Genomic DNA, 14,953 nt, shown 5'->3' on the forward strand with positions numbered 1-14,953 from the left:
TATTTTTTGCAAATATTTTCTCCAAGTCTGTGGTTTGTTTTTTTATTTTCTTGAGATTTTTCCCCTGTAAAGCAAAAGTTTTAAATTTCAATGAATTATAGCTTACCAATTATTTCTTTCATGGATTGTACCTTTGGAGATGTCATTGAAGAACTCATTGCCATATCTAAAGTCATCTAGGCTTTCTTCTATATTATCTTCTAGTTTTATAATTTTGCTCTTTACATTTATATCTGTGATCCTTTTCCAGTTAATTTCTGTTAAGTATGTAAGGTATGTATCTAAATTAATTTTATTTTTTGCATGTGGATGTCCAGTTGTTCCAGCACCAAAGATGGAAAGACTATCTGTGTTTTGTTGTATTCATTCTTTTGTCAAAGATTAATTGAGTATATACTAAAGTCTGCCTTTTTCTGGATTATTCTGTTCCATTGGTCCATTTGCATATTCTTTTTCCAGTATTATACAGGCTTCATTGCTGGGGCTTTAGAGTAAGACTGAAAGTCAGGTAGTGTCAATTCTCCAACCTTGCTCTTCTCTCTCAATATTGTGTCTGCAATTCTGACTCTTTCACCTTTCCATACAAATTTTATAATCAGTTTGTCAACATCCACAAAACAACTTGTTGGGATTTGATTGTAATAGCATTGAATCTATAGATCAAATCAGGAAGAACTGACATCTTGACAATATTGATTGTTTCTCTCCATGAACATGGACTCTCCACTTATGTAGTTGTTTGATTTAATTTATTAGAATTTTGTAGTTTCCCTCATGTAGGTCTTGTATGTATTTTGTTGGATTTATAGCTAAGTATTTCATTTTGGGGGCATAATGTGAATGATATCGTGTTTTTAATTTTAAATTCCTTTTGTTCATTGCTGGTATATATAAAACTGTTGACTGTTGTATATTAATCTTGTGTCCTACAACCTTGTTGTAATTTCTTATTAGTTTGGGGAGGTTTTTGTAATGGATTTGTTTGGATTTTTTATATAGAAAGATATTACATCAGAAAACAAAAATAGATTTATTTATTTCTTCCCAATCTGTACAATTTTCATTTTCTTTTCTTGTCTTACTAGGCAAGCTAGAATTACTAGTTTGACATTGAAAGGAGTGGTCAGAGGGGATATCCTTGCTTTATACCTGATCTCAATGAAAAGCTTTGAGTTTATTACCATTAAGAATGATGTTAGCTATAGCTTTTATGTAGATATTCTTTGAGGAAGCTTCTTGTTTTTTAGTCATATTATTTCCGGACTTCTATTTCTGATTTTATGTTGATACTTCTTAATGTGTACTTTTAAGTTTTTTACTTGTTTTGTACTGAAAAGTTATAGTTTCATCTGTGGGCATATTTATCTGTTGTGTCTTCATTATCTGACAGTGTATTATTTTGTACATTTAAACTTTTTTACACAATCTCATATAGAATTTATTTATTTTTTCCAGTGGCTTATGTCTTAAAGATACTAGTTTTTCTGTGCTTTTAGAAAGAGTTCTTTAGGTAAGGGTAAGGTGTGCCTATGTAGGTTTTTCAGATTTAGGGCCAAGTCTCTATTTCATTGTCACTCTGAAGTTTTCAATTAGATAAGAGTTAACCGAAATTCAGGCAGATGTGGCATAGCCATAATAATCTGCCACTGGATAAAGCATGTAAACAATTGTGTCTTGGTGCCAATATGTGGAGAGACTGAAGAAATATAAATGGCTTGTTTGAATTATATACATAATATTTTATAGTATTTGAATGAGAATTGAGGAAGAGAATGTATTAAACCAATATTTTCTTTTACAAACAACCATAAAAATTGCTCACTAACTAATGACATAACAGAAGACAACTTTTAAAGATATTAAATTAAATCCGACCTCTAGTACTATTGTGTGTGTGTGTGCCTGTGAGCATGAAGTGTTAGTCTATCTGCTACACATAACTTCATAATGTCCTGATGTTTTTTATATAATTATGGGTTAGGTCAAAAATGACCTGTCATTTTCCCTTTGATACCAGAGGAATTGATCAGTGATATAAGGTAAAAACTTTGAGAAATGAAAAAACAATTATTTAAAAAATTTTCAATGAAACAAAGAATAAAATTTATCTAGCACATCAACACTTTTTATTCATTTGAGTGATTTCTATGCTTTTGAAATGTTATTTTGACTTCACATCATTTGAGTCAATAACTTTATTTCTGCAATTGACATTTTGCAAGTAATTTTGTGTGCTTTCACTTAAGCTATTTACAAATGTGCAATGGTCATTACAGAAAATATTTATAAAAAAGAAGGCTGCCAATAAAGTAAAAAATCTGTTAAGTATTCAGTTCATTGATATATAAACAAAAATGATAAACTATATCTCTTTTTGATTGAGAAAGTGGGAAAATACTTATTAACCTCATTTGTTCTATATCACCTTTATAATGTCAACAAACAGGGGCACTAAACACAGGATACATTTGATGTAGCAAGGTTAGTAGGCCCATGAACTCTAGTTCTCAGAGATATTCTTTAATAAAGATTCAGAGATAATTGGTCTTAATTGTGTCAATTTTGAGTTTTCTACCAAGTCTTTAGTCATTAATGAGCTGTCAATATCTTTCAATGACATCATTATTAAATCAAAGTTTTCTTAATATATGCAGAAATATAACCTTTACAGTCCAACCTAACAATAGTACATTTTAGTCTGTTTTCTCCTTTAAGTGAAGTAAATGTTTTTATTAGTAATTGTTTCCTGATAATGAAAATATACTTGTTATAATCAATTTTTTTTATTTTCTGGTGAGTAGTTAAGATTTTTAATATGAATGAGAAAAAGTTGAATTAAAAGAGACTTAAGATTCTCCTAGAAATTTAACTTCCTCAAAACCCTTGTGATTCTGGTGCTTACAGGTGAATTTTAATGTGAACATTCCTTTGTAGTACAGTTACCTCTTAAGTTTAGTGTAATAATTCAGTGAGAGCCACATTAATTAAATACTCCATTCCAAAGGGACAATATGTCATGCCAGGCAAATACTATAAGATCTCTCCTCATTTATTATAATCCAATTATATGCTGTTTTAAAGATTTATTTTTAGCACTGGTTCTGAATATCCAACAATTTTCCTCACATTGTTCTGCTGGCTTATTTTACATGCATTTTAAGAAATAAGGGTTGTGGTATTTAATTTATAAAAAATATTGTTTGAAGTTTAAATCTTCCTATAAAGAATTACATAGGGAGTGCAAAACCATTCATTATAGTAGAATCCTGATATTAGTAATTATTAAAGCTCTATTCAGCAAGAGAAATTCAATATGAAATAGACTATTACAGTTATGTATTGCCACATAATGAACCACCACAAAATTTACTAGCTTAAAATATCAACTCATTTTCTCCCATGGTTATGTGGGTTGACTGGGCTGAGATGGGTGGTGCTTGCTTAGAGTTTCTTATGCATCACAATGACATGTCAGCTGGCACTGCAATCATCTGAAGTCTTGACTGAGCTTGACATTCAAGGTGGCTCACTTCCATGGCTAGCTATTGATGCCAGCTGTCATCTGGCACATGTGCACATGGGCTCTTCATCTCACTTCATATCTCAGAGCATGACAGCTGGGATCTGAGAGAGAATGTCCCAAATGTCAGCATTCCAAGAGAGTCATCTTCAATAACTTTTATTTATATTTCAGTCATAAATCTTAATTTCTTATATGAGATTAAGGTTATTGAAAGAAATGAATGTTGTAAGGGGGGGGTGTCCAACCTGTGGCACACAGGATGGCTGTGAATGCAGCCCAACAAAAAATCATAAATTTGCTTAAAACATTATGACATTTTTTGTGTGATTACATGTCACAATACATTTAGCATGTGGGCCAAGACAAATCTTCCAGTGTAGCCCAGAGATGACAAAAGGTTAGACACCCCTGCTAGAAGATGGAGAAGCTAAAAACCCTGAAGATAGGTTATCGGTGGCTGTCCACAAGAATAATACATTTATCTAGAGAAAAGGAAGAAACTGGAATGGTAAGAAGAATTGAAGCTAGCTAAAGATTCACTGATCTTTTGAACCATAAAAGAGTTTTACTATTTTACTTTTAAACATAGTTAAAACACTTCTAGACACATTGTTTTAACCCAGAATGTAATCTCATTCCTTCCTTAACAATTGCTCTATGGTCACAGCAAGACTTCAAATACCTTGATCCCTTCCTTTATTTGTACTTTGTTATAGCTTTACTTGTCTTTTGCAAATGAGCTTAGGCTCTATGAATCAATATAAACTTCAATGCTTTCTTTACAAAGTACCTAATTACATGACTATATTTTTTACTACCATTTTCTACATCTAAGCAACAATAAGCTTCTTCCCTCACAAAGCAAGTCATATAAGCATGCATAATGTAGCACTCAAAAATGTATTTTCTTCAACATGAACTGTGTTTTCATTTCCATGGAGGTTATTCTACTCATTAATAAGCTCACTGTCTCTTCTCACAGTAACTATTTCAAAACTTTACAGTGTTTACAGCATAATCATTCAATTCATGTTTCATAACTTTCAGGAAAAAAATTACAGCTTACATGAAACAAAACATTTTACTTCCCTTCACTGTATGTATAAACATCTGCATCTGTCTTACTCTTTGTCTCAAAATAAGATGGAAATCATTCAATAGAGAACCAAATCTCTCCCTTCTCTAAAACATAGGTCTTTCTATTTTTTCCCTGGATTATTTTTTTAATCAATGTAACCACTTTCTTTTTTCTCAAAGATTTCAGTCGTTGATCAAAGTTGATTATAAAAATAATCCAGGAAGAAAAATAGACAGACCTATTTTTAACCCCCATTTACCCTCCTGCTGGGCTCCAAAAACCACCTAGGTTTAGCAATCATCCTCTTGTATATAACTCTCTCATATGTATCTCTGTCATGAATTCCTCTTCTTATTTCCAACTAACATTTGAATGCTTATTGGACTTCTATACATTGATTCCATTAGAACCCCAAGATCATCATATTCTAATCTCTAACCTACATAACTTCCACCTTCTTCTAAACACATTTGTTGTTTTTATTCCCCCTTCTCAGTGATTTACATTGTTCTCTAAGAAGCAGCCCAGGGCTGAAACCTTGGAGCCATTATAGATCCCTTAATCTTGCCCCTATCCCCAAACCAGTCAATAACTAAGCCCAATATTTCTGCCTCATTAATATATATCATATTTAGCCCTGGCTGGTGTGGGTCGATGGATTGAGTACTGGCCTGTGAATCAAATAATCACTGGTTCAAGTCCCAGTCTAGAACACATGCCTGGGTTGCAAACCAGGTCCCCAGCAGAGGTGCATGAGAGGCAACCATACATTGATGTTTCTTTCTCTCTCTTATTCCCTCCCTTCTACTCTCTAAAAATAAATAAATGAAATCTTTAAAAATATATATATGATATTTGTTCTATACATTTCAAACACACTTTCACATCTTTCTTTTGGGTCTCCACCATTAGTTGCCTTCTTAAACTTCCTATTTTTCTACATTCATCCTTGTTAACCTTCAATCTATGTTCTATAGGTAACTAGAGGATCTTAAAAGCCAGTCTAAAGACATATCCATTACCTGTAGGTTGGAGTCCAATCTCCTTATCATCTCATAGACCTTTCTTACTGGACACTTCCCTTCCCTTCCTAGCATCATTTTTTTTTTCAGCAGCTTGTAATCTGGTCCAATAAAATTGCTAGAATTCTGAAAATCTCTACTAAAATTTTTCTCTGCACTCTATCCATTTCCCATGATGTGAATGACCTTCTTTGTCCTCTCATTTCTGAGTGAATACACACCATTTAAGACTCAGTTCAAAGATTAGCTCCTTTTTGAAGGCTGTGCTATTATTTTCTTTGCCTTGCTCTATTCTTCGATGAGCACTTATCTCATGAGTACAGCCTCATGAGTAGATGAATAAAACAATAATTCATGCTCCACCGAAAGAGTTCCTTAAGTGCAGAAATTTTGTCTTATTCATCTACTACTAAGCGTGGTACAATATATAGTTATTGATTAAATGATCCTCAAGTATCTTAGATTAATGTAAGTTTCAAAAATGTTGTTTGCATAATGCAAAAGAAAAAAAGGTATGTCACATCAATACCCTTTCTTAACCCCTTTCTCCCTAAAAAATTTCTGGATATTTGGGTAGGTAGATAATGATTCTTTCTTGTTCTTTTTAGTCACCTACTGATAGGTTCTGCCTTAGAATTTGTAGGTATCAATAGCCTTTCTTATTTACATCAAGACTCCAACCCTGTCCAATTATGTAGATGCAATCCAGGAGTTGGCAGGATAGCAGGTTTTTCTTAACAATGTAGATTTCTCTGTTTATCATTTGTCAAGTTCTTTACCTTCTCATTTGGCACAATTTCTACTTCTCATTTGGGTACTAAACTCAATAAATTAATTACTTATCACAAAATATTTTAGGTGATCTATCTGTACAAATTTCTGTTTCAAAACAACAAACTAACATTGGGATTCTTTTACATCATATTTGTCCTATAAATTTAACCAATAAAAATCAGGCATCATTTTAATACTTATTTGAAATATTTAAGTGGCATGAAGAGAATATATATGCAAAGTGTCTCAGCTTAAGTAATGGTATAGAGAAGCAATGTTCAACCTTTTTCATATCATGGTATACATAAACTAATTACTTAAATTCTGTGGCATACCAAAAATATATTTTTTGCCAATCCGATAGGAAAAAGTTATAATATTGATTCATTCACACCAGATAGCTATTGTGTTGGCTGATGTCATTTTTTTATTTGATGATCTAAGGGGAAAGAGATCAGTGCCCCTGACTGAATAGTCAAGTATTGCATGTTTTAAGAATTCTTGAAGCACTCCAGTTGGAAATCTCTGGTATAGAGCATTATAATAATCTGCCTAGATCTATTTGTTTAGTGAAGCCAGAAATGTTCCTCTAAGAGGAAAGGAGTAGGGAGAAAAGAAAAGAAGTCATGAATAATGCCAAAAGATGAGGTAGAAGGAGTAACATGGTCACTTGGGCAGCTCTCTTTCCTTCTAGCTACTTCTTTTCTAGTTTATATTTTATGTTGTATTTTTTTCATGGACTTGTGTTTATATATTAATTTTTCTCTATTTACTTCTTTATTTTTCCATTTGCCTAGTAAAAAGACAATGGAAGTGTCTTGAGTCAGAGGGGAGTGAGTAAATCTCTTGTCAGATGCTTTCAGAATGAAAACAATCTGTAAGAATCTTAAATGTGACCTCTACACAGAAAGAGAATGAAGAGTAGCCAAAGCTTCAATGAGAGAGAGAGATGTTGGAGTATTTTCCAGTGTCAGCCCCGTCTGATTTATGTGAAGTAGCAGATTTTCTCTCCAAGCATTAAAAAAAATGGTTCTAATAACAAATGTGTTTTTCTGATAGTCTTAAAATTTATATAATAAATAAAGTATCAAGAGTTACTCTACTTTTGAACTGTATCAAAAGCATATATGGAGCATAAATTTGCTAGTAAGATATCTGTAATAATTTTGAGTTTGCCAAGGGCTTTCATAAACACAAGTGAGAAGACAAAATTCACTGGTTAGTAAGCTGTGTAAATCCCTTAGTTTCTTGGAACTCATGAAATAGAAATGATAAAATATCTACTTCATACAATTGTTTTGATTATTGAGATAAAATTTATGAACCTTCTTTGGATTCTTTTAGCTTTTACACAGCTGTCAAATATTATATTTTGTAATATCCCATTTGGAATTAATAATGTCCTCAATTTTGACCTATGCATTTTAGTCATTCTAATTCTTTGTGTTCTCAAATTGTTTGTACATTTTATAAAGAGAAAATTTTACAAGGAAAGGATCTTTCTGCTCACTATTTTCATTAGGGTATATGTTTAGTATCTGGGCCTTGGACTCAGCTAGACCTTAGTTTTGTTTTGAGTTGCATCCAAATTTCCTGGTACTTTGCTTGGAGTCTTAAGCTCTATCCTTATTGTCATCATCTTCAACATTCTTGCCCCACTTACCTTGTGTCACACCTACCTATAAAAAAATCACAATCCTAGATAAACGTATCTGGGCTTATTCCTCTTGTCTATATTTATGCTGATAAGTACTACTGGAATAAAATTATACATTTAAATTTTCCTTATAAAGTTTATGGTCTCACCCCAATGGGGTTGCAGTGCCAAGAGGCATTTTCTAAGATTCCCTCTTGTCTTCCGTTCTTATTCCCACAACAGCAATTTCAAACTTTTCTTACTTTTTTAAACCTTCTCCTCCCTCATCTCAACTCCCAACACAAGCATAAAAATTTACAAGGGTTAGAGAAGCCATCTCCTGCCTTTCCTGCATCCACTCTGTCTTTCTTTCTTCTCTCCCCTTCCTATAGAGCAATGCTCCCTCTTCTGTCTAAAGCTAAGCTTTCTCCCAGGTTTTGGATTCCAACCTATCATCATTGGTCAGGCATCGTTATCTAGTTCCTCTTTTCTCTCCTAAATGTTGACTATAGACTGGTTCCTTGTAACCCTTATTTAAACATATTTAAGTGTTTATCATATTTAAAACAAAATCTAAAGCCCTATTTGGATCTGACAGTCTCTTCTAGCTCTACCTTTTCTATCTCTCTTCCTGGTCATTGGCAGACTTTTTAAGAAGTTGCCCACATTCATTTTCTTGCTTTATCACCTCCCACTTACTTTTCAACTTACTGTTCTCTGGCTTCCGCATGAAGAACTTTATGGAAACTACTCTCACCGGGATTACAGAAAACCTACTCACTGCAAATCAACAGATAGTCATTTAAAAAATATCCTTTGCTGACTGTATCTTTTACTGCAGTACTTTCTACTGTTATTTTCATAGCACATAGCTCTCCTTTTTAAAAAAATTCTGCTTTCCTGGATGTTCCTTCTTTTTATTTTTATGGACTCCTGTTCTTTATTCCTCTCTGCAGCTTCCTTCACTCTCTTGTTTCCTAAACCTATTTTTGTACCTGATATTGCTTTCATGAATGCTAAGCCCATATATTCATCTGCATTCTGGACATGTCTTTTTGGCATATCATAGTCAACATATCTCTAGCCTAACACAGTAATGCACACCTTGAAAAACAATTTAAGAAACAAAAAAACAAACAAACAAACAAACCTACTTCTTCTCTTATGTTTTATGTTCCAGCTAACCTTTCGGCAAGTTGCCAAACCTAGAAATTATCCTCCCTCTCTTCTACCACCCAGTTCCTATCACTTCATTAATCTCTGAATCGTAGGGATCAGTCTCCTCTACATCCTTCACATGTCTGCTTACACTCATCCTTATTTTAGTTTCTTACTTCAAGCTTCTGGAATCTCTCTCTTTCCAGAAAAAGAGATTAGTAAAATGTCCTCTTAATTAGTCTCCTTCCACGGAACCTTGCTTATTCCTCTATCTTTTCTCCATACAGTAGTCAGTGTGATATTTCTAAAATGTGGGTATAGATGGAACAAAAAAGAAAGAAAAGAAGGGAAAGAACTGGTTGACATGGACAACAGTGTGTGGGAGAGGGAAAATATAATTTTTTATCTTTTCCCATAAATTTTTTAAAATGTAGGTATGATTATGTTACTCTGAAGCTTAAAACCTTTTAATGGCTTCCCATGGAAAAATATTCAAATGTTAATGAAGCTTGCAAGACCCTTTAGGCTTGCAGGGGTGTCCAACCCCAGTCCGCAGATACATGCACCCCAGAATGGCTGTGAATGAAGCCCAACACAAAATCATAAATTTACTTAAAACATTATGAGATATTTTTGTGATTATGACTCACAATGTATTTAATGTGTGGACCAAGACATTAAGACCAAGACTTTTCTCTTTCTTCCAGTGTGGCCCAGAAACACCAAAAGATTGGATAACCCTGCTAGAGTCTTTTAGCTCTTCAGTTTTATTAATATAACAAGTGTGGGCTGAATGCCCACTATGCATCAAATACCATTAAAGACATTAGAGATTCAGCAGTGAAAAAATACAGTTTCTGAGCTTTGGGGATTTATGTACATCCTCAGTGCATCCTTGATCTCCTGACTCCACCTGGGCGGAACTGTTATCAGTCGCTTAACAGATGATGCTGTTTTTGCTAGCTTAGACAGACCTAACAAGTATTCTTGCAGTGAGAGACATCCTTAGGATGTTTCCTAAACATCTGACTTGCTGCTAGTCATCTTAGGGCTCAGCTTACATGACATTTTTCTGGGAGTTGGTAAAGCTATTGCATGTTCTCTGCAAGGGAAGTCTGAAGCCTAAACATGGGATAGTTTGAGAGACCTAAATCAATGTAAGTTTGTTGGAAATGGCAAGAAATGAAAAAAGGAGTATAGGTTAACTTGAAGGTTTATAGTTTGGGTAGAATGAAGTTACATTTATGGACATTAGGATTTGAGTCATTGTTGATAAATTTTAGATACAACGGCACCTCTAACAGGGAGAGTTTGATAAATGAGTTTTGAAATCAGGAAAATGGAGTTGAGGATAGGATGTTAATTGAATTTATGGAGTGGTTAAAATACTCAGAAAAAGTGTCTAAATTAAGAGGATGACATTTATATTTCCCTAAAGAATCATAAATTTATAATTAAAGATTCATACTTTTTGTTTTCTATTCATTTTAGAATATAACAACTAAGCAATTAAAATCAGCTTTTAAAATTTCTAACAGTTAATCTTACCATCATCACTAAATATACTCTATTCACATACTTATATAAAAATAGAACTTTTTCTGTGATCTATATTGGCTTAACATTAAAAAATGTTTTTTAATTTTTATTTATTAATTTGAGAGAGAAACATTGATTTGCCATTCCAGTTATTCATTCATTGGTCGCTTCTGGTATGTGCCCTGACTGGGGATTGAATCTGCACCCTTGGTGTGTTGGGACTGTGCTCTAACCACCTGAACAGTGTTTTACTTTATCTGTAGAATATTAAGAAAGAAAAATACAAATTTCCCAGGCCACAAATAAATAAATGAAGAGTTTTGTTATACTTAAACCTATTATGTATTGATATTTGTGAGAGTCCCTCTATTTTATAAACCTCAGTGTAATCCTCAAATTTAAATGTATCTATTTTCCTTGTAAGTATACATTTGGGGTTCTAAACATGGAGGTGACTACTACTGGTGGCGTTCATTGTGTCAGCTTTCAGAAAAGTGGTTCTGTGCGGCTTGGTCCTATAGGTGAAAAGAGAGTGAAGCACAGGGGCTGGTCATTTACCTGCTCTGCCTTCGGAGCGTTACTCTTTCCCATATTCTTACTGTTATAGCTCTAGAGCACATACATAGTGAAAGTAACGAAGGGCTTCAACAAACATTTTCAAAAGTCTTCCACAAATTCCTATTTACCAGTTGAGTTGGTAAATTCAACCAGTTGAGTTGCTCCATTTAAAGCTCTTAGGAGGTGATGGTACAGTTTATAAATGTTCACCAGTGATATTCTGGTGTCTAAAGTGCTAAATTCAATTTGTAAAATTATTATATTACACATAACATACATTATCATTAAATTTTATTTTATTTTGTTTTTTAAAAATATTTTATTTATTTATTTTCAGAGAGAGGGGAAGGGAAGGAGAGAGGGAGAGAAGCATCAACGTTTGGTTCCCTCTCATGAGTTCCCCACTGGGAACTGGCCTGCAACCTAGGCATGTGCCCTGACTGGGAATTGAACCGCGATCCTTTGTTTCACAGGCCCGCACTCAATCCACTGAGCTATACCAGCCAGGGCTATCATTAAATTTTAAAACTACAAAGTCATTTATTTTCCTAAATGGAGCATGGTAATTGTCTAATTTAATAATTTTATCTATATATTTCTTCATTGTAACCATTTTCATTCAATATTTAAAAAGATACTTAAAATGACAAGAAGTAGAAGGTATACCAGTAACTCATCTAATGCTTGCCAGAATTGTCACTGATGACTTCAGACTGTTCCATGGTGTGTTTAAATATTTTTTTAGATCTGCAAGTTTTTAAAATAGAGCAAAAATAGATTGCTACTTTCCTGAGTCTAGGACTTTTCAAATTGCATTTTTATGCCATATTTTTTTCAAAAACTGCTCATAATTATGTGCTTTTCAAATGCCTTTTTATTATGTAAATGCTTTTAAATTATAAACTTACAGAGAAAAGTGAGAATTGAAAAATCTTGAGCTGTTTTAAAGATTGCACATTTCTTAGAATATCTCAAAATAGGTACAGTACTTCAGATGTGTGTGGCAGAGTGGTTTATGAATGGTTGGCAAAAAGTTACTATTTACTACACAAGTGGGAGGTGTAAAAGGAAAAGGACTTCTGCATTATGTGGGTTTCTTGGAATAACAGCTACAAACTGTCCTTGTTCGGAATAAGACAATCAGAGGCTGCACTTGGCATAGAGCTGATGAGATCCCTGGATAGGCTGCCCTGCCCCCCTGCACCACAGGACTCTGTTTGGCTTCTGAACTTAGCAGCACAAATTAAATGCTCACTAGCTAAAAAAAATCCAATGGAAGTCTTTGCTAATGGTTGAGAACATTGTCTGCTTAACAATAGAAACATGGTTTTCTCTGTAGTATTGTATTTTTAATTATATAATGCAAAACCATTATTTCTGCATGCATTTGACTGGCCTCTTTAATTCTCTAAAGCTTTTCATATTTATTCACTTGTTTCATCTCCACAGCAACCTAAGGAGGTAGGCGAGGAGGAGGCTATTACATGAACTGAGATAATGCATGAGAGAGGGATTTGTTAATGGCAAAACCATACAAAGTATACCATTAAGATGCTGGTTTTAGGGAAGAGGTCAGAGGCACTAAACGATAGATCAAATAACACTGGGATGACCAGACTGCAGGTCAACTGACTCGCACTTAAAATTGTTTGTCAGGATTTTATACTCACCTTTCACTGGTGAAGCTATAGGCAGTCAATATAAGGAAGGGACTAATTTTATAAATAAACAAATACAGGGCTAAAAGCACTTCAAGAAGCTTATTTGAAATTACTTATTATTTATTCAGTTAGCCATTAAGAGAATATACACTCAATTTTTTACAAGTAATTTTGGATTAGAGTCTGCTTGAAAAGCGTGGAGAGCAAAGTGCCCCCAGCACTGTTGGTTCAGGTTATTATGGAAGGCAATATTACAACAGCCAGGTTGGGATCAGCCGTGCACAGGGAAAGGTTCTGTGTTTCATTAGTCGATTCTGGTTCCACTTCCATTCGTTAATCTGATTCCATGTAACCTCTATATTAAAACTCCATTAACCATTCTTTTCCCCTAATTTCAAAGCAATTACTTACTGAAATAGATCAATTCAATTTTCAGAAAAGAACTGGAGTGTAACCGTCTACTCCTCCTTTCTAGGCTTAAACTTTTCATTCCCATATGTTTTCTTCTCTTCACAGGAAGTTCAGAACAGATGTCGAAAAAAAGAGAGAACTATTGTTTCAAGTCTGACTTTTATGCCACTTGTTTAACTTTTACTTGCTCTGCTCTCTGCTTTACCCCAATCTCAGTTCAGAGCAAGAATTGGGAGGGTACATTGGAAGAACATTATACTAATGGATAATAATAATGATGAAATAGTAGCACAACACTACTTAGTGTTTATTAAATACTTCTTTTCCATCACTTCTCAGGTCTTAAAAGTTTTGTGTGCATAACCTCCTAAAGAGATGTTAAATAGTTAGACCCAAGATATTTGCTGGTTAGTTTTGGTACCAAAATTTGAATCCACATTTTCTAGCCCCAAATTCTGTGTATTAACCATTAATTACTTTTTTTTCCTGGCTAACTAAAAGTGAAGAAGTTCAGGAAGAATCTGAATAATACAGGTCCCAGTAAAGGTTGGGTTCCAGGAAACTCTGATTCATTTTATTAGCCAAGATTTATTTAGAAAAGAAATAACCGCATAGGCAGTTCTCTCCACAAAGAAGTGAAGGAAAGCAAGCCAAGGACGAAGGCAAACATCTAACTACTAATGGTGTGTCACAGATGCAATTCTGCTCTGTTCAGTGGCAAGGAGGAACCAGAAATCCCACTAGGCGCTAATTGTATGCTTTTTCGAGAAAGTGATTTTTAAACCAAAGTTTTCTCACTTGTAAGATGGGGCTAGTCTCTTTTTGTCATAGTCTTATTTAAGAATTAAACATACATACATGCTCCTGCCCTGATACCCACCTAATTTGTTGTTACCAAAGAGGCAAGTGTTGAGTATAATACCAGGACTGTGGGTGGCGGGAACCAAGAGCTCAGGACCAAGTAAACCATTAGGTTAGGAAAGGAAACACAGCTGACAGGGAAATAGCTGAGGTCCAGACAGTGAGCTCCGAAGGTTTGAAACCAGTCTTGAGTTACAGTACACCAAGTACCTCTCTTAGATCATCAAAGTAATAGGAGTGAACATGGGCAGCCAAGAAAGAGCCAAGAGTGGCATATTCACCAGTTAAGATGGTGAGGTTCTTAAGCAAGACTTTAGAGCTCAGAACCCAACTAGCTAACAATTTTTGCAAACCAGGATCAGGAATCTAGGCAAATCTAGAATATAGATTTGTAGCAGCTGACAAAAGCAGATCTTGGGACAAAGGTGAAATTGCCACCTGTCATCACTTGTTGCACATACTTGTAGCACAGGTATTATTCAATTCCACAGTATATTGGATGTTTGAGTGTCTATCCCTCGCTGGAAAGGAAATAAAGAATTTGAATCTATAAGATTTCCTAATGGAGGAAGGACATCTGTATTATAGTCTAGGGCTGCTGTGGGTCCCCTAAAATGGGCTGTGGAGGGTCTTAAACTCCTTTGGGTGACTGGAAAAGAAGTTTTAGTCTTCCTGCCATCAGACTTCCTAGCCGGATCACAATGTTATCCAGGGTTATTGTCCTATCCTAGT

This window comes from Artibeus jamaicensis, unplaced genomic scaffold (assembly GCF_021234435.1).
Source record: "Artibeus jamaicensis isolate MK-2021 breed Jamaican fruit bat unplaced genomic scaffold, CSHL_Jam_final contig_387, whole genome shotgun sequence".
NCBI lineage: Eukaryota > Metazoa > Chordata > Mammalia > Chiroptera > Phyllostomidae > Artibeus > Artibeus jamaicensis.